The 25,721-nt window shown below is 39.1% G+C and overlaps 5 gene segments (V, D, J or C); all 5 read right to left on the reverse strand.

Moving 5' to 3' along the window:
- LOC111554712 overlaps positions 1 to 25,721 on the reverse strand; it is a 729,812-nt gene that overhangs the window by 196,894 nt on the left and 507,197 nt on the right.
- The window catches only part of LOC111554720, a 687,176-nt gene that overhangs the window by 170,592 nt on the left and 490,863 nt on the right, over positions 1 to 25,721 (reverse strand).
- The window catches only part of LOC111554726, a 522,394-nt gene that overhangs the window by 169,269 nt on the left and 327,404 nt on the right, over positions 1 to 25,721 (reverse strand).
- LOC111554718 overlaps positions 1 to 25,721 on the reverse strand; it is a 654,935-nt gene that overhangs the window by 165,626 nt on the left and 463,588 nt on the right.
- Positions 1 to 25,721, reverse strand: part of LOC111554715 — a 367,088-nt gene that overhangs the window by 113,018 nt on the left and 228,349 nt on the right.

The raw sequence follows: 25,721 nt of genomic DNA on the forward strand, positions 1-25,721 counted from the left end.
ATATTCTTTTCTTCATATTACATCTTTGAAATCTGTTGTACATTTCACACTTACAGCACATCTCAATTTGTATTAGCCACAATCCGAGTGTTCAATAGCTATATCTAGGTAATGGCTGTGTATTAGACAGCACAGCTTAAAGCTTTTCTATATATCTATATCTATGTCTATAGCTATATCTATAATGACATAGCTATACATGAAATTTTAATCCTCACTTTACAAAAATCGAGTCATATGTGTTGCGGGAAATCAGGGACCCTGAGTGGAGGGATCGGCTGAAGCCGTGGCATAAGAACATAAATAGTGAAGATTTCATGGACATTTATTAATTCCCCAAATTAATACTTTTATAATTTCTTATGCCTGTCTTTACTGCAATCTCTGAACATAAATTGTGAAGATTTCATGGACATTTATCACTTCCCCAATCAATACTCTTGTGATTTCTTTAATCTCTTAATCCTGACATCTTCATAAGTGGAGAATGTATGTCACCTCAGGACCCTGTGATGATTGTGTTAACTGCACAAATTGTTTGTAGAGCATGTGTGCTTGAACAACATGAAATCCGGGCACCTTAAGAACAGGATAACAGTAATTTTAGGGAACAAGGGAGATAATCTTAAAGTATGGTTGCCTATGGGCCAGGGAGGACAGAGCCATATTTCTCTTATTACCAAAAATGGGTAAGAGAAGTATCACTGAATTCTTTCCCCAGTAAGGAATATTAATAATTAACAGCCCTGGGAAAAGAATGCATTCCCAGGGCATGGCCTCTAAAATGACTGCCCTGGGAGTGTCTGCCTTTATGCAGATGTAGATAAGGATGAAAGACGCCCTAGTCTCCTACAATGCCCCCAGGCTTGCTAGGATTAGGAAATTCCAGCCTGGCAAATTCTAGTCAGACTGGTTCTCTGCTCTTGAACCCTGACAGTGTGTGCACAGGGGGACATGGAAGTTCATTAGTGATTCTAGTCTCACCCTGACCTTCTGCCTTGTGATCTTTTGTTGCCCTTGAAGCATGTGATCTCTGTGACCTGCACCCTATTTGTGTACTCCCTCCGTTTTGAAAATTGCTAATAAAAACTTGCTGGTTTTACGGCTCAGGGGGCATCACGGAACCTGCCGACATGTGATGTCTCCCCAGACACCCAGCTTTAAAAGTTCTCTCTTTTGTGCTCTTTCCCTTTATTTCTCAGACCAGCTGACACTTAGGGAAATAGAAAAGAGCCTACATGAAATATCAGGGGCTGGTTTCCCCCGATAATATGAAACTTAGTTTTAAAAGAAAAAATTTGATTTTGGAATAGTTTGGATTTATAGACAAGTTGTGAAGAGAGTACACAGAGTTCCCATAAACCCCTATCCAGTGTGTCTTCTTACGAACTAGCAACACATATTCCGTAGTTAATGAACCAATATCCATACATGGTTATTAACTAAAGTTCATACTTTATTAGATTCAATTTTACCCAATTTTTTTTTGTTCCAGAATTCCAGCCAGAATACCACATTACATTTAATCATGTCTCCTTAGACTCCTCTTGGTTGTGACAACTTCTCAGAGTCCTTGTTTTTGATGACCTTAACTGTTTAAAGAGATCCTTTTCAGGTATTTTGTAGAATTTCCCTCAATTAGGATTTGTCCGATGATGTCCTCAGGATTACACTGAGGTTATACATTTTTGGGACGAAGATGCCGTAGGTAGCATGCCATTTCTTTTCACACCATATCAAGGTTCATACTGTCAACATGACTTACTACTGTTGACGTCAACCTTGATCACTTGACTGAGGCCATGTTTGCCAGATTTGACCACTGTAAAGTTGCTCTTTCTTACCCCTTTCCATACTGTGCTCTTTGGAAGGACATCACTGTGTATGGCCCACACTTGGGGAGGGAGTTACATTCTATCACTTTATGCTCCACATAAATTATTTGGAATTCTTCTGCATGGGAGATTTGTCTATTCTCCCCATTTATTTATTCAATAATTTATTTATACCAGTATTGACACACAATATTTGTTTTACACTTTGGATTATTACTCAATGCTACTTTATTTTATTGCTCCAATTGTTCTGGCTTTAGCCAAAGGAAATGTTTCCAATTGGCTCTTACATCTTTTTTACACATTCCCATCACTGTGAGTTTTTTTTTTTTCTTTGTTTTTGAGCACTTGCTTACTTTCTGGCACTGTAACTTTCTCCAGACCTATGTTGTATATTCCCTGTCCCAGCCTTAGAATCAGACATTTCTCCAAAGAGCTCTGATTTATTTCATTGGAAAATGGCATTACAAAGCAAGTTCTGGGACCTAGGCATGCTTGTTTCTACTGGAGTGTTATTGCTTTTCAGCTGGCAGAGTAAGGAAGCATGTATATATGTATACTAACCCTGATATAGACCCATAGTTCTATATGCATGCATCTGTACTTACAATTTAGCCAAACATCAGTTTATGTCAGAAACTGTCTTCCAACTGATTAATATATTATGATTCACAAACATTTCTTCATGTCAACAAATATCCATAAATAACTTCATTTGACAATAGCATTACATTATGTGGATGTGCTAAATTTTATTTTACCAAGTCACTATTCTTGGACATTTAAACTGTTTAGTTTTAGTTTTTATTGTTCTATTTTTATTTTTTGATATGGAGCCTTGCTCTGTCACCCAGGCTGGAGTGCAGTGGCATGATCTCAGCTCACTGCAACCTCTGCCTCCTGGGTTCAAGTGATTCTCCAGCCTCAGCCTCCCAAATAGCTGGGATTACAGGCACATGACACCATGCCCAGCTAATTTTGTATTTTTTAGTACAGACAGCATTTTGCCATGTTGGCCAGGCTGGTCTTGAACTCTTGACCTCAGGTGATCCAGCCACCTTGGCATCCCAGAGTGCTGGGATTACAGGTGAGCCACTGCGCCTGGCTTAAGTCATTTATTTTTTAAAATTTTTCGAGACAGCATCTCATTATGTTGCCCAGGCAGGTCTTGAACTCCTGTCCACAGGTGATCCTTCCACCTTGGCCTCCCAAAGTGCTGGGATTACAGGCATGAGCCACTATGCCTGACTCATTTATGATTTGTGGCGTTATGTACTGCATTCTGATAAATATCCTATGTGTGGATCTTTATTACAAATTATTTCCTAAGCATAAATCCCTAGAATTAGGCAGAAAATCGCATCTTATTGGTTTCACAATTACTTTAATTATGTAGTAATAGACATTTTTAAAGGTTTATCAGTCATTTATAGTCTTCTTTTGTGAAATGCCTGTTAGCGTCTTCTATCATTTTCTATTTGTATGCAATTTGTATTTGCTGATTTGGAAGTATTTTTATATACCAGTGTGCAGTTTATATACCAGTATGCAGTTTTTGCTTTGATATGTATTTTAGACAATTTCTACTTCATTTGTCTTTTAATTTTTTATGGTATTTTATTATTCACATGTTTAAAGATGCATTTAGTCAAGTCTGTCAATTTTATCTTTTATAGTTTCTGCCTTTGTTGTGATTTTTATAACATACTTCTACTTTTTCAAAGTTATGTAAATGGTCATCTATCTATTCTTCCAGTGCTTTTTAATTAAAAGTGTTATAAGTCATTTTCCTTTGGAATTTATTTGTTAAGGTAAGGATCTAATTTAATTGTTTTCCAGATGGTTATCCAGGTGTCTTCCAACAATTTATTGACATGCTGTTCTGACTTGAAATGCTAACTTTAACATATGTCAAATTCTTATAACTTATAACTTGAGTCTCTTATAATTTTAGACTTAATACTTCTATTGCTTTACCTACCTATCCCTGTATTTGTATCTCATTATTTTAATTAACATAGCTTTAGAACACATTCTAATATCTGATATAGCAAGTATTTAAATTTTTGTTGACTATATATCTCATTTATTCTTCCTGATAACCTCTAAAACCATTTTTTACTAGTTAAAAATAAAAGTTCTTTATAGCATTTTGATTGTCAATATGTTTAAATTTATGGATTTATTTGGCCAAAAGTTCAGTCTGTGGGCAGGTAGAACATTTATTTGAAAACCATGGACTATTGAAGTGACACTAGGTTATAAAGAACATTGATGATGAGTTTATGAAAGATTTTCCTGGTCATTAAGCTCTCCCCACCCACCCCACTGCTCCAAGTAATGTGGAAGGAGTGAACTAAACCAATTATTTGATGTACAAAAGCTGGAGGAGTTGTTGCCTCTCTGAACTGCTGCAGTGATTGGAGATCTTTTTAAAGCATTTCTTCGGCTGGGATATTTTACCAGTTGTATTTGTGTTTAATAATGTCTTCTAACCCAGCTGTTCTACAACAGTGAAAGCATAAAACCAAGTAAAACAACCTCTTGCTCCAAAATATCCTATTGATATTATTAAACAAACATGGTATACATGATCTGTGCTAAGTAATGAGAGGAATTAAAAAGAAACAACAAACAAACAGTTGACTGATGTATTTGTCCTCAGGGGGCTTGCAGGCCAAAGGGAAGATAAGACAGGTATAGGTCGAAGTGCAATGCAAGGCACACAGTGTTAGCTAACGTAACTGGGAATACAGTAAAGGTGCATTGCAGAGGGAGAGGTAGTGGTGTGCTGGCAAGTCAGCTCTCCATGGGGTTAAAGTCTTGATTTATAATGTCTGCTGATTTCCCTGGTATAAATATTTTCAGCATGGCCATTTTCATGCTGCTAACATAACATCACTGAAGGTAGAACTGGGAAAAGATAGGTACACTCAGCTCCCCAGCAGGTACCAGCTGGCCCAGCAAAGCAATGGAGAGAGGAAGGAGTTTTAACTGGGATTATCCCCAAAGCACCATGGCAGAGATTTTTGAAAGGGAGAAATAGAGACTGGACATATTGCATGAAATAGACAGCAGGAACAAAAGTCTGGAGTTGGGAAAAACACAGTCTCATGGGGAATCTGGATTTTGAGCATGGAATGTTATTTGGAGGGACACTTTAGGGACATTAATCTAGCAGCACTAAGCAGAGCAATTCTGAGCAAGAAGAGTCTAAAAGGGGAGACAATAGCTGAAAATCCAGTGTAATCATACAGATAAAGGTATTAAATTTGTTCCTCCTCCTTGCCACACCAGGTTATGTGGGAGAAAAGAGCTGAACGGCCTAATCTGAAAAGTTGGAGGAGTTGTTGTTTACTTTTTGAAATGCAACAAGCTAAAAAAAGGTAATTTTAAAATATTTTGTTTGATTAGTTTATTTTACACAATATTATCTTCACTGGTATGTTTAATTAGATCTCTGTTAATTGCAAGTGATAGAAAATTCAACTCCCAATAGCTTAAGAAAAAATTTTATTATGTTACATTGTTGTGTCCACCTACATCTTCTTGTGCTTATGACTTTAGTGCACGTTGCCCAGCTTTCTCTTTCCAGCACCTGAGTTTCTTTGCCTGTGAGTTTTCTTTTACTGCCACAGCCTGCTTGGCAGACCTAAGTGTTGGGAATTAATGCTCCTATCTCCAGGAGCTGCCCTCGAGTAAAGGCATGCAGGATTTGGGATATCAATACCTTAGCTCCTTGTGCCCTCAGGTGGGATAACTCGAGGCAGGTGTTTCACACTGGTTCCTGAGTTTCCATGACAGGATTAAGCTCCACTTGCCCACAGTGGCAGCTGGCTTGATAAGACCCTTTTATTGGCTGACTTCCCTTCCAGTCTCTCTTCCTATGCTTCCTAGAATCACCTCTTTTTACATCCCAGCCTCTCACCTTCCCAAAATCATTTCTGAGAATAATTTCATACAAAGTTTTGCAAAGTGGGTCTGGGTCATGTGCTCATCCTTGACCAGTTACTGTGGTCAGGAAGATGAATTATATTAATTGATCAGGGTGTCCAAGGGTGGGGCAGGCCACCTCCATACCCACACATAGGTAAGAGGAGGGGAGCCTTGGTTCATCCAGGGAAAATCAATCAAGGTATTGTCACCAGAAACAGGAGAATGGTTGTTGAGCAGGCAGAAACAACACACACACAACTCCATCAGCTTTCCTATCAGCCTTAGGCACTAGATTTAGAGATGAAAATATTCTTGAGGCTGGGGTCTTGTAACTACAGCTCTTTCTTTGGTACCAAATGTGGAAAAATTGTTTCTGAGACATATATTTAATTCCCTCACTAGACTCAATGGTTCCACCCACTGTGCCTCATGTCTCCCCTTTTCCTGTCCTGTGGGTTGTTCTCTCCTATGCTCCTGGAGCAGGGGACTGACTCTTGCTGAGCCCTAGATGATTTTGTAGGGTTGTCTCTGTTACTGCTCTCACCATGGAATCTCTGATAGCACAGAAATGGACAGCTGAGTCTCTAGGCATCAAGGCTCAGATGGTGAGATTTAGGACTTTGTCTCATTTCTAAAATACCACAGAATAGCATCCTTCCCTTGAGTTTTCTTTTTCAGAATACAGATAAATGATGTAAGTCATTGCTCCACTGGATGGCTTGACACTGGTACATCACATAATAAGGAAAACTGTGATGCCTCTGGCTTTGTTCTTTTTGCTTAGGATTGCTTTGTCTATTTGGGCTCTTTTTGGTTCCATATGAATTTTAGAATAGTTTTTCTAGTTCTGTGAAAAATGATGTTTGTAGCTTAACAGGAGTAGCATTGAATGTGTATATTGCTTTGGGCATTATGGCTATTTTAATATTGATTCTTCCAATCCATGTACATGAAATGTTTTTTTCCGTTTGTTCGTTTCATCTATGATTTCTTTCAGCAGTGTTTTGCAGTTCTCCTCATAGAGATCTTTCACCTCCTTGGTTAGATGTATTTGTAGGTATTTTATTTTTATTTTTGCAGCTATTGTAAATCGGATGTATTCATTCTTGATATGGCTGTCAGCTAGAATGTTACTGTTGTATAAAATGCTACAGATTTTTATACATTGATTTTGTATCCTTAAACTTTATTGAAGTAATTTATCAGTTCCAGGAGCCTTTTGGTGATGTCTTTGGGGTTTTCTATGGCAGAATTACATTGTCAGTGAAGATAGATAGTTTGATTTCTTTTCCTATTTGGACGCCTTTTATTTCTTTCTCTTGCCTGATTGCTTTGGCAAAGACATTCAGTACTATGTTGAGTAAGAATGATGAGAGTGGGCATCCTTATCTTGTTCCAATTCTCGAGGGGAATCATTTCAGATTTAGCCCGTTCAGCATGATGTTGGCTGTGGGTTTGTCATAGAAGGTACTTATTATTTTGAGGTTTGTTCTCTGATGCCTAGTTTCTTGGGAGCTTTTATGTAAAGGAATGTTGAATTTTATCAAAAGTTTTCTAAACATCTATTGAGGTAATCATATGGTTTTTGTTTTTAATTCTGTTTATGTCATGTTGAACCAACCTTGTATCCCAGGAATGAAGCTTAATTGATTATGGTGAATTACCTTTTTGATAAGCTGCTGGTTTTAGTTTGCTAATATTTTGCTGAGGATTTTTGAGTCTGTGTTCATTAGAGATACTATAAAGCTGCAGTAATCAAAACAGTGAGGTACTGATACAAAAACAGACACATAGAAAAATGGAACAGAATAGAGAACCTGGAAATAAAGCCACACACCTACAGCCATCTTATCTTTGACAGAGTTTACAATAGAAAGCAATGGAGAAAGGACTCATTATTTGATAAATACTGCTGAGATAGCTGGCTGGCCATATGCAAAAGAATGAAATTGGACCCCTACCTTCTATCAGGTACAAAAATTAACTCAAGATGGAGTAAAGATTTAAATGTAAAACCTCAAACTATAAGACTCATAGACAAAAACTTAGCAAACACCATTTTGGACTTCAGCCTTGGGGAAGAATTTATGACTAACTCCTCAAAAGCAATTGCAACAAAAAAATTGACAAGCAAGATCTAATAAAACTAAAAAACTTCTGCACAGCAAAAGAAACTACCAACAGAGTAAACAGACAACCTACGGAATAGGAGAAAATATTCACAGACTATACATCTGACAAAGGTCTAATATCCAAAATCTATAAGGAATTTAACAAGCAAAAATCAAATAATTCCATTAAAATATGGAGTCAAGTACATGTAGGTGAGACTCCATCTGCCCTAGGCTCCTGCCATGAATTGTTGTGGGAAATCAGGGACCCCAAATGGAGAGACAGGCTGGAGCCAAGGCAGAAGAGTATAAATTGTGAAGATTTCATGGACATTTATCACTTCCCCAATCAATAATCTTATAATTTCTTATGCCTGTCTTTACTTTAATCTCTTAATCATGTTATCTTCGTAAGCTGAAAATGTATGTCACCTCAGGACCACTATTGTACAAATGGATTGTAAAACATGTGTGTTTGAACAACATGAAATCAGTGCACCCTGAAAAAGAACAGAATAACAGCGATTTTCAGGGAACAAGGGAAGAAAACCATAAGGTCTGGCTGCCTGTGGGGTTGGGCAGAATAGAGCCATATTTTTCTTCTCTCAGAAAACCTATAGACAGATGTGTGAGTAGGAGAAATATCATTGAATTCTTTTCCCAGCAAGGAACAACCCTGGGGAAGGAATGCATTCCTGGGGGTAGGTCTATAGATGGCTGCTCTGGAAGTGTCTGTCTTATGCAGTTGAGATAAGGACTCAAATACACCTTGGTCTCCTGCAGTACCCTCAGGCTTACTAGGATTGAGAAATTCCAGCCTGGTAAATTCTAGTCAGACCAGTTGTCTGCTCTCCAATGCTGTTTCCTGTTAAGATGTTTATCAAGGCAATGTGTGCACAGCAGGACATAGACCCTCATCGGTAATTCTAATTTTGCCTTTGCCTTGTGATCTTTATGGCCCTTTGAAGCATGTGATCCTTGTGACCTACTCTCTGTTCATACATTCCCTCCCCTTTTAAAATCCCTAATAAAAACTTGCTGGTTTTGTGGCTCGGGGTCACCATGATGGTCCTATCAATATGTGATGACACCCCTGGAGGCCCAGCTGTAAAATTTATCTCTTTGTACTCTTTCTCTTTATTTCTCAGACCAGCTGACACTTAGGGAAAATAGAAAACACCTGCATTGAAATATTGGGGGCTGGTTCCCCCGATAATGAATCTTAGGCTTCTGCTTATTTTTGCTGCTTATCTGTAAATAATAAATCTACTTTGCCTGAATTGTTGTGCACATGTTCTATCTCACTAGACTAAAGTGGGAGAGAAACTTTGTACACTTTATGAGAGACAGGGTTTACAAATATTTTGTCCTATTCTATAGGTTGCCTTTTTACCATTTTTTTTCCTATGCTGTGCAGAAACTTTTAAATTTGATGTAGTCTCACTTATTTTTATATTTGGTGCCTGTGCTTTTGGTATCATAACCATGAAATCATTGTCCAGACCAATGTTAGTAAACTTTTTCCCTATGTTTTCTTCTAGTAGTTTTTCCGTTTCAGGTCTTATGTTATATCTTTAATCCATTTTGAGTTGATTTTTGTACATTATGTGAGATAAGAGTCCAATTTCACCCTTCTGCATGTGGATATCCAGTCTTCCCAGAAACCCTTTATTGAAGAGACTGTCCTTTCCTCATTATGTATTCCTGGCACCCTTGTAAAAAATCAGTTGACTGCATATACATGGATTCATTTGTGGGCTCTCTATTCTGTTCCATGGTGTATATATTGGTCTTTGTTCCAGTACTATACTGTTTTGATTACTGTAGCTTGGCAGTATATATTGAAATTAAGAAGTGTGATATCCTCAGCTTTGTTTTCTTTCTCCAGATTGATTGGCTTTTCATGCTATTTTGTGGTTTTATATGCAGTTCAGAATTGTCTTTTCTATTCCTGTAAATTTCTATTGGGATTTTGATAGGAATTGCATTGAATATTTAGGATTCTTTGGGAAGTATGGACATTTTAACACTATGAAATCACCCAATGCATGAACATGGGGTGTCTTTCTATTTGTTTGTGTCTTTTAAAATTTAATCCATCAATGTTTTGCAGTTTTCAGTGTACTTTTTTGATACTATGGTAAATTGATTTGTTGTCTTTATTTATTTTTCAGATTGTTTATTGTTAGTGTATAGAAATACAACTGTTGTTTTTTTATGTCGATCTTGTATTGTGCAATTTTATTGTTATGTTAACTGTGGTCTTGTCATATATGATCTTTATTATGTTAAGGTACGTTCCTTTTATACCTAATTTGTAGAGAGGTTTTATCATGAAAGGATGTTAAATTTTGTGAAATACTTTTTCTGCATCTGTTGAGATGGTCATATGATTTTTATCCTTCATTCTATTAATGTAGGATATCACATTATTGGTTGGTATGCTTTGAACCATCCTTGTTTTCCAGGAATAAATCCCATTTGATTATGGTGTTATGATCCTTTTAATGGGCTGTTGAATTCAGTTTACTGGTATTTTGTTGAGTATTTTTGTTCATTAGTACTATTGGCCTGCAATTTTCTTTTCTTGTAATGTCCTTGTCTGGCTTTAGTGTCAGGGTACTTCTGCTCCTATAAAATGAGTTTTGAAGTGATCCTTCCTCTTCAATTTTTTTGGAAGACTTTGACAAGGATTGGCATTAATTCTTCTTCAAATATTTGGTAGAATTTGCCAGCAAAGCCATCAGGTCCTGGGCTTTTGTTTGTTTCTTAAATTGCTGATTAAATCCTCTTACTTGTTATTGGTCTGTTTATATTTTCTGTTTCAATTTTATATTTCCTCCTGATTTAGTCTTGGCATATTATATGCTTCTAGGAATTTGTCCATTTCTTCTAGGAAATATAAATAACCTTCAGAGAATATTATGAACCAACACTATGCACATAAACTAGAAAATATAGAAGAAATGAATAAATTCCTGGTCACCCTCCCGAGACTGAGCCAGAAAGAAATTAAATCTCAGAACAGACCAGTAACAAACTCTGAAATTGAATCCGTAATAAATTGCCTACCAACTGAAAAAAGCACAGGACCAGATGGATTCAAAACCAAATTCTACCAGATGTATGAGGAAGATCTGGTATCAATCCTACTGAAACTATTCCAAAAAATTGAGGAGGAGGAACTCCTCTCTGACTCATTCTATGAGGCCAGCATCATCTTGATAACCCAAACCTGGCAGAGACACAACAAAAAAAGAAAACTTCAGGCCAATATCCTTGATAAATATTGATGCAAAAATCCTCAACAAAATACTGGCAAGCCAAATCCAGCAGCACATCAAAATGCTTATCCACCATGATCAAGTAAGGTTTATCCCCTGGATGAAAGGTTGGTTCAGTGTATGCAAATCAATCAATGTGATTCACTACATAAACAGAACTAAAGACAAAAACCACATGACTATCTCAACAGATGCAGAAAAGACTTTCAATAAAATTCAACACTTCAACATGTTAAAACCTCTCAATAATCTAGGTATTTAAGGAACATACCTCAAAATAATAAGAGCTATCTATGACAAACCCACATCATGCTGAATGGGCAAAAGCTGGAAGCATTCCCCTTGAAAAACAGCACAAGACGAGGATGCCCTCCCTCACTACTCCTATTCAACATAGTATTGAACATCCTAGCTAGAGCAATCAAGCAAGAGAAAATAATAAATGGCATCCAAATAGGCAGAGAGAAAGTCAAATTATCCCTCTTTGCAGATGACATGATTCTATATGTAGAAAAACCCATAGACTTGGCCCCAAAGCTCCTTCAACTGATAAACAACTTCAGCAAAGTCTCAGGATACAAAATCAACATTCAAAAATCACTACCATTCCTATACACCAATAACAGTCAAGCCGAGAGCCAAATCAGGACCCCAATCCCATTCACAATTGCCACAAAAAGAATAAAATACCTAGGAATACAACTAGCCAGGGAGGTGAAAGATCTCTACAAGCAGAACTGCAAAACACTGCTCAAAGAAATGAGAGATGACACAAACAAATGGAAAAATATCCCATGCTCAGGGACAGGAAAAATCAATATTGTTAAAATGGCCATACTACCCAAAGCAATTTATAGGTTCAGTGCTATTCCTATCAAACTACCAATGACACTCTTCACAGAACTAGAAAAAAATACTATTTTAAAACTGATACGGAACCAAAATAGCCAAGGCAATCCTCAGCAAATAGAGCAAAGCTGGAGGCATCATGCTACCTGACTTCAAACTATACTGCAGGGCTACACTAACCAAAACAGTGTGGTACTGGTACAGAAACAGACACATAGACCAATGAAACAGAATAGAGAGCTCATAAATAAGGCTACACACCTACAACTATCTGATCTTCAACAAGGCTGGCAAAAACAAGCAATGGGGAAAAGACTCTCTATTCAATAAATGGTGCTGGGATAACTGGCTAGCCATATGCAGAAGATTGAAACTGGACTCCTTCCTTACATCATATACAAAAAAATCAACTCAAGATTGATTAAAGACCCAAAACTATAAAACAAACCCTGGAAGACAACCTAGGCAATACCACTCTGTACACAGGAACAGGCAAAGATTTTATGGCAAAAGACATCAAAAAACAATTGCAACAAAAGCAAAATTTGACAAAGGGGATCTAATTAAACCAAAGAGCTTCTGCACAGCAAAAGAAACTATCAGCAGACTAAAAAGACAACTCACAGAATGGGAGAAAATATTTGCAAACTATGCATCCAAGAAAGGTCTAATATCCAGCAAATTTACAAGAAAAAAAATCCATTAAAAAGTGGGCAAAGGACATGAACAGACACTTTTCAAAAGAAGACACACATATGGCCACCGAGCATGTGAAAAAAAGCTCAACATTCCTGATTATTAGAGAAATGCAAATAAAAACCACAATGAGCTACCATCTCACACCAGTCAGAATGGCTATTATTAAGAAGTCAAAAAATAATGTGCTGGTGAGGTTGTGGAGAAAAAGGAACACTTATACACTGTTGGTGGGAGTGTAAGTTAGTTCAACCATTAGGAACAACAGCATGCAATTCCTCAAAGACCTAAAAACAGAACTACTATTTGACTTAGCAATCCCATTACTGGGTATATACCCCCCCAAAAAATAATCGTTCTATCATAAAGACACATGTATGCATATGTTCATTGCAGCACTATTCACAATAGCAAAGATATGGAATCAACCTAAATGGCCAGGAATGGCAGTTTGGATAAAGAAAATGTGATAGACATAAACCATGAAATACTATGTGGCCATAAAAAATAATGAGATCATGTCCTTTGCAGGGACATGGATGGAGCTGGAGGCCATTATCCTCAGCAAATTAACACAGAAGAGAAAACCAAATATTGCATTTTCTCACTTTTATGTGGGAGCAAAATGATGAGAAAACATGGACATATAGAAGGGAACAACAGACACTGGGGCCTACTTGAGGATGGAGGGTGATAGGAGGGTGAGGATTAGGAAAAATAACTAAAGGGTACACCCAGGCTTAATACCTGGGTGATGAGATAATTTGAACAACAAACCCCCATGACACAAGTTTACCTTTATTACAAACCTACACATGTACCCCTGAACTCAAAATAAAAGTTAAAAAACCTCAAAGATTAAAAGATGAGAATATTTAACTGCACAAAGGACTCCTTAAGAGATTAAGAATGTGCCTTTTGGATCCACTCAATCAAACTGTAGGACCTCTATAAAGCTTAAGAGTATTGCCCCTCAGCCATCTGAGCAGGAGCCAAAAATATATGTTGTCTGGAAAAGATCTGTGGGTGTGTTTTTGTTTTTGATGATCAGAACATCATTGAAATCCATGGTAGATGCACAAAGATCTTGAGAAAATTATTTCAGCAGAAACACTACTGGCTTGGACTGAAAGGGATAGAAACAGTACAAAATGAAAGAAAGGAGGCTGTCAGACCCCAACATTTCTACTGGCAGGAAACAGGCTGATAAAACTACTCAACTGCAAACATTAAAGAAGGAGTATGACAGAGGGTGGTGCTAAGAGCCAATAGAGTAGAGCTGAGTGTTGCCGTAAGTCAGGGACCCTGAATGGAGGGACCAGCTGAAGCCATGGCAGAAGAACATAAATTGTGGATTTCATGGACATTTTTCACTTCCCCAATCAATACTCTTATAATTTCCTATGCCTGTCTTTACTATCTCTTAATCCCATCATCTTCCTAAACTGAGGATGTATGTCACCTCAGGATCCTGTGATGATTGTGTTATCTGCACAAATTGTTTGTAGAGCATGTGTGTTTGAACAATATGAAATCTGGGCATCTAGAAAAGGAAGAGGATAACAGTGATTTTCAGGGAACAAGGGAAATAACCATAAAGTCTGACTGCCTGCAGGACCAGGTGGAACAGAGTCATATTTCTCTTCTTGCAAAAGCGAATAAGAGAAATATTGCTGAATTATTTTTCTCAGCAAGGAACAGCCCTGGAAAAAGAATGCACTCCCTGGGGGAAGTCTCTAAAATTGTTGCCCTGGGAGTGTCTGTCTTATGCAGTTGTAGATAAGGGATGAAATATGCCCTGGTCTCCTGCTGCGCCCCCAGGCTTGTTAGGATTGGGAAATTCCAGCCTGGTGAAATTCTAGTTAGACCAGTTCTCTGCTCTTGAATCCTGTTTCCTGTTGAGATGCTTGTCAATGACAATTTGTGCACAGCAGGACAGGGAACCTCATCAGTAATTCTAATTTTGCCCTGACCTTGTGACCTTGCCCTGCCCATTTGCCTTGTGATATTTTATTGCTCTTGAAGCATGTGATCTCCGTGACCCACACCCTATTCGTACATGCCTCCCCTTTGAAATCCATAATAAAAACTTGCTGGTTTTGCAGCTCGGGGGGCATCACGGAACCTGCCAACATGTAATGTCACCCCCAGAGACCCAGCTGTAAAATTTATTTCTTTTGTACTCTTTCTCTTTATTTCTCAGACTGGCCAACACTCAGGAAAAATAGAAAAGAACCTACATTGAAATATTAGGGGCTGCCCTGATAGCCGAGATTAATCTTAGGCTCTAAAACCTAATCATTGAACTCCCAACATTTGCCCAGCTAGATTTTAGAACTGCTATGGACCAATGACTATTTGTTATCTTCTTCCCCTCCTCCCTTTGAACCAATATGTCTATAGCTGTTATCCCATGACTTCCAGTTATGTCTGTTCCAACATTGTATAATGGGTGTATTGGGGGCAGATCACTTGTCTCTTTAGTTTTACAGGTTGACAGAAGAAGAGAAGTTATACTCCAGGAGCTGTACTTCACACATTACGCCCAGGAGCTGTGTTTGAACTTAGATGTGATTTAAATCATAAAATTTTGACTTTGAGCTGAAGCTCTGTGGGATAAGATTCTTGAGACCATTGGGGATGTGTGTGAATCTGCAAGCGGCGGTAATGTGAGTCATTGGTGGCCAGATGGTGGACTCTGGTAGACAGATAGATCTCTGCATTCTGTTGTCCGTGCCTTTCTAAAATCTCCTCTCTTGGGTGTGAGATTGATTACAAGAGGTATTCCATGGCAATTTTTGAAAGAGTCTACAGAAGGGATTGCTGACCAGGAACCATTTAAAACTACAAGTTAAAATGTTTGTAACTGGGAGTATTTGAGTAGGGGGAAGAATATAAACAATCGTGTTAATCACAAAGATTAAATATTTTTTTTACAAGGAGCAAGTGTAGTAGGAGAGATGAGAGCTCTGGCTTTTAACCTGTTCATGGATGAGGGATCCACTTTGAACAACTGATAATAGCAATGAACACATTACCACTTATATGTGTGAAAGTGTATATACAAACAACCACAAAACATGGGGGGTGAAGGGTTATAGATCAACTGAAGTTATACAGTTTCCATATTAGGAGCACCTGAACTAGAAGCATGAATAATAAATGGCTTCCTTTAGCGATCTTCATGAAAAGCAATAAGAGCTGAATTGGTTTCTGATGAATATGTAAATAGTCAAAAGAATACTTACATAGACATGGAAAAGTATGATTGAAGTGAAGGCAAGGAAGGGGGGAGAGTCAGTGATGACATTAAGATTTCATTTTGATTTCTGAAAATAATGGTGTCATTAACAGAAATGCTGTATAAACACAGAATAAGAAAATGGGAGAAAAATGTGAATAAGCCTCTATCACTTCTAGGTATTAGACTCGAAGATTTTGAAAATATTCTTTCTCATTTACTAGCTGCAGTTATTTCAGGGTCTCCGAGCTTTTTCTCAGAAGAAATTGGGGTTTGTTTATCTCCCTGTAAATGGCCCTAAGGGAAGGCTTACTCTAGGAAGAGAATAGCCTTGTCCCCATCTATTATGGATTGAATTGTATCCTCCTAAAATTCATATGCTGAAGCTCTAGCCCCCAGTGTGACTGTATTTGGAGATATGGCTTTTAAAGAGGTAACTGAGGTTAAATGAGGTCATAAGGGTGAGGTCTTAATCCAGTAGGATTTATGTCATTATAAGAAGAGGGAGAGGGCTGGGCACAGTGACTCATGCCTGTAATCCCAACACTTTGGGAGGCCGAGGTGGGTGGATCACGAGGTTAGGAGATCGAGACTATCCTGGCCAACACGGTGAAACCTCATCTCTACTAAAAATACAAAAAATTAGCCAGACGTGGTGGCGGGCACCTGTAGACCCAGCTACTTGGGAGGCTGAGGCATGAGAATGGCATAAACCCAGGAAGCAGAGCTTGCAGTGAGCTGAGATGGCACCACTGCACTCCAGCCTGAATGACAGAGGGAGATTCCATCTCAAAAAAAAAAAAAAAAAAAAAAAAGAAGAGGGAGAGATACAAAGCCACAGAGAAAAGATCAAGTGAAAAGAGAGAGAGACAATGACCATTTGCCAGCCAAGAAGAAAAGCCTCAGGAGAATCCACGCCTGCTGACACCTTGATCATGGATTTCCTGCCTCCAAAAATGTGAGAAAAGAAACATCTGTGTAATATTCGATAGTATTTTGTTATGGGAAATTAATACAGTACCCACTGAAGGAAGCCCAAACTCAGGCCCTTGCTCAATTTCTCATGGTTTTTGTTTAGTTTACATTTGTTCCTGAGGCCCTCTGAGTATGTGTTTATCTGAGATTGAGATGACAAATCATCTCAATATCTTTCTTTCTGGTATTAGAAGGGACTTTGATACTCAAAGTCTGGAGATTTTGTGTGACACATCTACCTATATTTTAGGAAATATTTATCACCTGTATGGAAGTGAAAGCACTTCACTGTCCATGTTTTCTTGATCCCTCTGACCTGATTTCTGGTGACCATGCCTTGATTTTAAACCCAATTTTGTCAGTATAAAGATAGAGGGGGAGATAGGCGTCATGTATTTGCTATAATTCAAGACATTTTTTAAGAAGCTTAACTGGCTGGGCACAGTGGCTTACACCTGTAATCCCATAATCCCAGTACTTTGGGAGGCCAAGGCAGGTGGATCACCTGAGGTCAGGAGTTCAAGACCTCAAGACCAGCCTGGCCAACAAGGTGAAACCTGGTCTCTACCAAAAATGCAAAAATTAGCTGGATATGGTGGTGCACACCTGTAATCCCAGCTACTCAGGAGGCTAAGACAGGAGAATTGCTTGAACCTGGGAGGTGGAGGTTGCAGTGCAGTGAGCTGAGATTGTGCCACCACTCCAGCCTGAGTGACAGAGCAAGACTTTGTCTCAAAAATAAAAGGGAGGGGGGTGCTTAACTGATAACACAGCATTTTGTCCTTCTAGCTTCATGAAATTTTATGACTGAAGAATATTTAGATGTGCTGGAAGACCAACAATCTCTAGAGAGGGCCAGTAGCTTCTAAATGAATAAGGCAGTCCCTTTTTCTTTGCTTACATAATGCCCCACGCTTTTCTTCTTCTTGATAACTTTTATTAGAATTCTGTGCTTTTGTGCTAGGTATGTGGAGAAGGATGTGAGTTCCCTGGGGGCAGGGATTATGTCTTATTCAAGTTTATACTATGGCACTGACTATAATGTTTATCACGTGGTAGATAAACATGTTTTGAATGAATCATTGAAAGATTCCCTTAGCTCAGCATTATCTCCTTTTTGCAAAGGCGGCTCTAGTCAATAGGAATTCCCATCATAGATACTCCCATTAGAGATTCCTAGCAGTGCTTCTAAGCTCTCAGAAATGGCTGTGGCAATTTTGCTGAGAATGTGTTGATGAAAGCAACAGCTGCTGGAAAATGGTGTTTCCCAGAAGTTGCTATTGCCATTAGTGCAACTTATTCATCCTGTGTTTCTTTCTCATTCTGGAATAATCCACCTGTCTCAGATCTGCAAGGCACCTCAATAACACTGTAAGATCAACCTTTATTAGGCATTTAATGATAGACCTATTTTGTTTTAAATGTAGTGGTGCACAGATTTCCAAAGAATTTCCTTGAAGTTTGATAGAGTTGCATAAGAAAAAAAGGTTAACTTCATATGATGTGACACTATATTAGTTTCTGTTTCCAGATTGTACTTTCAGCAATCAGTCCTGGAATTTTACTAAAATCTCCCAAGAAAGGTTAGAAAAAATGCCCTGGAATTTTGATATTTATACTCTCAAGCTGAATATAGGTTTTGATTTAAAAAGTGATAATTCTAGATGGAGATATTTATTCTTATGTTGGAGCTCTAACTCCAGGAAGGTGATAATGAGCTGCTGAGCTGAACAGTAATTTAGAGCCTGGGTGGTCATGAAAGGTTCCGTTGCTACCAGACATCTGCTCGTAAGTATCCAGAGTGCTGGTCAGTTAGCACAGCTCTCTCAAGTATCATTATAAGGAGAGGCTTGGTGCTCATGAATATCAACTAACTGTGCTTTATTCAGCAGAGAGTACAATTTCGCTAGGCAGACACAGTGCGCATCCTCTTATCTCAGAGAGAGTGAAAATGGAGGTGTGGTAGATGTGCACAAGTCCTAATGACATTCCCTATGGAGTAGTGTCAACAAGGTGTGTATGGATCAGGTTTTCTGGGTCATGTAATTGATGTGTATATACCTCTCTTGAGTGGAACCTCATCTCCCCTTATTTTGTGTTTTCAAGCACAGAGATATTCATTAGTGTAACAATTCAGGCTTCTCTGTGCCCCTCGCCCGTTTCTCTCAGAAGAAGGAAAAGCATTTTCTGACCACCCCATTTAAATTGAACCCTTCTGCCCCTTATTTATTGCTTTCATGATACTCATCCTACTCTGCATATATACTGTTTATGTATCTGTTTATCCTATCTTTCCCATTAGAATATAATAAAATCTGTTGTCAGGTATTTTTTTCCTTAGCATTGTATCTTTGGCATCTAACACAGTGCCAAACACCCATCCACACCTATCCACACATAAATACAATCTAAAGCAACATGATTGTGATAAGGATTTAGAACTGGCAAGGTGAATGAGATTGCTTTCTAGTTCAGGGGTAATATTTCTGTACTAAAAAAATGGGATAGAGAGTTGTTGAGGCAAATGGAACGGCCACCAAGAGATACATGGAACACTGTGGCAAAGCACAATGTGTTCTCAAAAAACATAGTTGTAAGAGGAGTCCTGGGATGCTTGTGAGGAGGAGAGAGACAGCTTGAAAGAATGGTCTGTTGCACTGGGCCGGATGGGTTAGTGCAGGCAGGCAGGGCCCAGAGGTGCCTGTATATGAAGCCTGGAGGATTGTAGTAAGGCCAGTTGTAGGAACAGCTGTCTGAGCTGCTTGTCCTAGCCCACCCTCCTTACCGAGTGATGTGGGAGGAGGAGGGAATGAAGTCAGAAATGTTCCATCTGAGACACATAGCCAAGATGCACAGCTGGAGAAGTTGGCTTGGTTCCTGAGTTCCACTGGGAGACAAAGCTGAGACAGTAGGCTATTTTTTTTTTTTTTTTATGTTTTGCTTTGTTTTAAGAAAATGCTATTTTTATCTGCTGCCCAGTTACCTCAGGTACTGGATTCAGGGAGGAGAATGCTTCTGAGAATAAGGCCTGGATAATGTTACTTTCTCTTTTCTCTGAGCCCCGTTGTGGGAATGTTTTTCCTAAAATAACCAGTAGTTTCCTCTCCAGATGGCAGAGGTTCACTCACCATTCCTATTTCCCAGCTTTTTTCTTGTGTGTTTTCAGGTCTTTCCAGGATCCTGCATTTTTGACTGGCTTCTGGGTTTTTTGTTGGTCTTTTGCTATCAGTCCACGCTCCATGCCTTCTCTGAGAGCACAGGAATATAGATCCCTGGGCTATAAGTGTGAGTTGATGAGGTTGATAAATTTGGCTTCTTTCTGGAAGTTCACTGCATAACATCCATTTGTTGAATAATCATTCTAATTACACAGGAGAATAAGATAAATCTTCTCACACTGAGAGGCTGTTTGTAATATTTAAGTGTTAATCAACAAAATGTTCTTTCAGACTAAGATAAAATCACAGCTACTCTCTTCTGCACAGATATTGTTGGTGGAACTGATGACTCTCTGAGCCTTGCTGGAACCTACAGGGAAGTGAACAAGGACATCTCCTGACAGACTTCCTAGAGGATGGTCAGGAAGTCCTTGTGTCAGGCCTCATTGGTTCAATTTCCCACACTTCCCTGAGTGGCCATGCAGTGAACTCTGATGGCAACTGCCGGGAGGTGGCCATACTTCACAGGTTAAGGGCACAGTCCTCCACAGGACTGCCCTCACGGCAAACATCAGCCACAAGTTCTGTGTTCCTAGGCTGCCTTTAATTGTGACTAGCTGGCTACAAATCTGGGAGTTCCCATGCTCCCTCAGGCTTGATAGTTCCATAAAACACACAAAATAGGAAAGTAATCATGATCATAGTTTATTAGAGCAAAAGGACACAAATCAGAACCAACCAAAGGGAGAGAAGCATTAGGTGAAATCTGGGAGGGTTCTAAACGTGAAGCTTCTGGTTGTCCACTCCCAGGGAGACCTGGGTGTGTTCCTCCTCCCAGCCATGTTGAGTGACAGAACTCACAGAGTGTTGCTGAGGATAGGAGCTCAACTGAGCCTTTGGTGTTCAGAGTTTTTTTCTGGAGCTTTATCACATGCTGCCCACATGGCTGACCTTTAACCTCCAGCCCCTCCTGGAGGTTCTAATTAATGGTCTCTGGTTCCTCCAGAGGTCAGAACTCACATGGCATGTTCCAAACCCCATCCTATATCATGTTGTTAGACTGACTGGTGGCCAAAGCCGCCAGACAAACATAGATACTCCTATCTGGCAGGACATTCCAGGAGCCTACGAATTACCACCCAGTAGCTGAGGGCGAAGGCCAGATCTCTGTTTGGGAAAGTTAATTCTTCACAATATAGACCTAAACCACTGGCAGATACCTCCGTTTCCAAGGCCTCAGAGCCTGAGAAGGGACACAGTTCCCGATTGGGGCCATCCCTGACTAGGAAAATAAAGACCAGCACAGTCCAGACTGGAGCAAGCAAGCTGGGCTTCCACTCTTGGAAAGTATCCCTTCTGTCTTGGATACTTGACAGACCATATACTGAGTTCCTGGAGCTGTTTGGCATTGCTTCCCCAGAACGGGAAATGGAGTTTCTGGGAGGACAGGCGAACAGCAGATTTTCCCAAGGTTCTGTCTGTTGATTTTGTTTCCTTGCTTCCTCCTTTATACCTTCAGGCCTGTGATATTCTTAAGACCAATGCTTGGTATTTTCTCAGGGTGAATGAAAACTAGCTATTTAATTAATTGATTCAAAAAGTATTTTTTTTCAGTCCGTGCCCACTGTCTGCAGATACTGTGCTAAGTGCTGGAGATACTATAATGAGTAAGAGAATAAAGATCGCTGATTGCACCACTGCTTCTGGTTTGGTATGTCAAGAGCCACATAAGGATCTCTCACCAGAGAAAGTTCCCAGAAGAAGTGCTATCTAAGTTAAAACCTGATGGATGATTATGAGCAAATAGAGTGTGTGTGTGTGTGTGTGTGTGCGCGCGCGCGTGTGTTTGGTAGGGGCTGGTGAGTGGCAGGATGCTCCTTAGAGGAATTACCAGGTAGAGAAAATAAATGTGAGAAGGATCAGAGGTCATCGGTGGGCCCTGGACTAACTGTGTTGATGGATTGCCCAAGCACAGGCTTTGCCAACAACCTGAAATGCCTGCTCCTTTCCCACAGAGATCTTCCTGAAGGAGACCCTTGAGGCAGGGCCTGGCTTCTCCCTCATAGGCTGACGTGGGGCTACTCTGTTTCTAGATATGAGCCCCACACCACAATCTTCATGTAACTTCCTTCTCCCTGGTGCTGAACCTCTACGCACACTGACTTAATTCTTTATTTACATAAACCCTCACTCTCTGAGGTCATTTAAAGGTTCTCCCATGAAGGCTTTCTGAAGGATAACTGCAGACAACAGAAATGTGTCTGCTGTGTTAGGGCACTATTATACTTATGGGTAACATAAAAGGTGCACCCATTTTATTTAATAAGTCTCTTGGTTGTAAAGCATTTTCTTATTGGTTGAATTATTTCCTTGTCATTTCATAAGTATTTTATTTCACCAACAGAAAAGTAAGCTCAGTATGGCCAGGAACCTTGTTCTACAACCCTATTTCTGTATTTTTGTTTTAAGATGGATAATCATTAAGCATGCTTAGTTGATACCTCTTCCAGACCAATATACATGTATCTAATACATTCTTTTCAATGATTGCATAATAGTCATGATATTGTACATTAGTTGCTATCTCTGGGTCAGGAATTGAGGTGGGATTCAAGTGAATGTTTTCAGCCTTGGCTAGATTCTCATGCATCTGAGGTCAACTGTGACTCAGTTTTAGGTCAGCTTTGCTGATCTTCAGCTTTCTCACATATCCAGGGCCTCAGGCTGATATTTCATGGTTCTGTTTCATGTGGTCTCTCTTCTTCCAGAAGGTTAGCCTTGGTTTATTCACGTGGAAAAAAGCCAAAGTCCAAGAGAGCAGGTGACAGAGTGCAAAGGCCCTTGAGGTGAGGGCTCAGAACTTGCACAACTGTCACTTCTGCCACATTCTATGGATCCACATAAGTTACAAGGCCAACTGAGATCCAAGGGATGGGGAAATAGATGTCACCTGTTCAGGGAGGAGCTGGAAAGTGCCGTTGCTCTATTGAACTGTTAAAATTTCTTTTTTATTTATAAATGCTCTTACTTTTTAGGACATAACCAGGTCTGTTATAAAAGTACAAGAGCTTAGATTATTCTCAACTGGTCATTAGTCCAGTGACGTTTATGATCTAGGGTAAGTCAGAAGCTGAGTCCTCAGCACCTCTGGTTCCTAGAATAAAATTGTTCTTATGTCATACTGAGAACAAATTCTGGCAGAACTCTCCCATAACTATTGCTTCCAAGAAGGCTTTTCTTGCCTTTCATGAAGAGCATTAGAATCAGTTTTCTTATTTTTCATTTTTACACAGGTGAAATCTATACATTAAAAAAAAAAACAATGGAGAGGTTTGAAAATGCTAAGATACAGGACCAAGACACTTCCATCTCTTCATGACATTTTATGGTACATAAATTTAATTCAATTAATTTATCAATAATTTTTCTACAACAAGACAGTGCTAAATGCTGCTATTGCTGGTGAAGTATGCATCGGATAAAGTTCCTGGGAGAGAAGATTTAGAGCCTAGTATATAGTTTATGGGTTGCTGTATTCTATAAGGACTCTAAGAATCCACATGTATACCAGGCATTACTAATAGATTGAGTAAACAACAGCAATAGCAATAATTATAGCTAATATTTGTTGAGTGCTTTCACTGTGCCAGGCACTGTGATAAGTTTAAATATATACATGCATGTATTATGTTTAGTTAAAAAAAACTGAAAGCACATTTATTTAAAAGTGTTACTGTATTTATAGTACTTTGTTAATCAATGGATGTTAAAAATCCATTACTATCTGCAAAATTTTTGGCTTTAAAAAGTACGTCCCCATATTCAGAAAGGTTGGGATCCATTCACCAATAGATAGAACACAAGACAAAATGCCCCTCACTGAGGTTTACCGCAAGACTGAAAACGAGGAGTGGATCTCAGGAGAAGAATCAAGAATTCAGCTATTTGAACATCAATCTTACTGTCAGTTTCTGGCCTGTGACCTGACCCTCTCTCACAGTCTTCAGTTTTCGTGCCCATTTTGAGTTTCCAGGCCAGGTAGGAAGAGTGGGCATCCTTCTGAGGAAGGCTTCATGCACAGAGGCCTCTCTGGAGACTGCTTGCTGGGTGTCTGTGACTCGCTCAGTTCTTTGTGAGTTCTTCTGGACCTTCACAAAGGGTTTAGGGAGGGGTGGGCAGGAGTTAAGAACCAAGCCAAAGGTGAGTGTGAGGGAGAAGGGACACATCTGAGCATCTGCTAACCACCATTTCCAGTGAAAACACAGGCCTGCTTGTAGCACTGTGCCTCCCTCATTTCTCCTTCCCTGTTTGATCACTTGCAAGCCCTGGACTGCAGGCCACAGGACACCAGTCAAGGAGTCCCAGGCCTAGGAGCCCTCAGTCACAGCCTCTGTATCTCATCCCTCATGGAGTCAGAGAGTTTGGGAAAAGGGCACGTTACATTGCTCTACACAGTAAAGATGAAAAGGGAGTGATCCTGACTTTTACGTATCTATCATCACGATCGTACTCTTAGAGTATTGTTAAGAATTACTTGTTGAAAACATGGTAAATATGAACTTTTGAAAAGTATCCTTGATATAACTATTGAAAATGAAACAAGACGTATTTCCCTCCTTTATGGATTTTCAAGTGCTTGTGAAGTTGAGAAAACACTGAATAAGTCTGAAAGTAAGTTGAATGCTGTCAGACAGGAGATATTGTTGTCATTTAAAATAGACATATTGCATTGTATTTTAAAGTGACTGTTAGAGTCATCTTGTTTTCTAAAATTCAGTTTTACAATGAAGAATGCCTTTAGCTATGTTCTCAATTTTAGCAGAATCTGCAGAGTCCTTTTATATTGACAAAGTAAATTACACCTAAATCAGCAATGCGACATTTAGCTGTTTACTAATTGGTGAGTCACAAAGTGGTGAGTCAGAACAGCCTCCCATGGTAAACACAGTTCGCAATGACAATGAATAATCACAGTGTGCTCCAACAAACATCTAACCAGTGAGGTTTCTGTAGCAAACATTCCCAGAAAACAGTCCTTTGGAACCATTAGGATAAAATTTTCGATATTATAGGGAAGCTTTTCTCTCTTTTTAATTAATAGGCGAGCAGAAAACTTTGTCACCATAAGCTACAGCATATGGATGTGGCTTACATTTTATGTTAATGGGCATGTAACTATTCATTAAATGCTTCTTTTATCTACCTGTATCCAAAAAATAGCTAGCGCTAATTGAACACTGGCTCTGTGCCAGGCACTGTTTTATGTACATGTAAATACTACCTTGTATTTTCCTCTATGGCAACCCTATGGAGTAGCCATTATTTAATATCCCATTTTCTAAAAAAGACTGAAGTTATGATCAACTGGAGTAGTTTGTTCAAGGTCACAGAGCTGAAATGTGAAGAATCTGAACCCAGGGAGTCTGGCCCTGAAGCCTGTGCTTTTTACCTCTGACCTATACTGTTCTTTTGTTTCACCAAACAAAGGTTTATTGTTAACCCATGATTTTCAGTCTCAAAAGTCCTTGTGTCAATACTTCCTAAAATGTCTTTCAAAAAGTATATGGTATTTAGTTTTAACTTGACTTTTAATCAGGAATGAATCAAAGATACTTTGGGGTCATAAAAAATTCATT

This window comes from Piliocolobus tephrosceles, chromosome 6 (assembly GCF_002776525.5).
Source record: "Piliocolobus tephrosceles isolate RC106 chromosome 6, ASM277652v3, whole genome shotgun sequence".
Lineage (NCBI taxonomy): Eukaryota > Metazoa > Chordata > Mammalia > Primates > Cercopithecidae > Piliocolobus > Piliocolobus tephrosceles.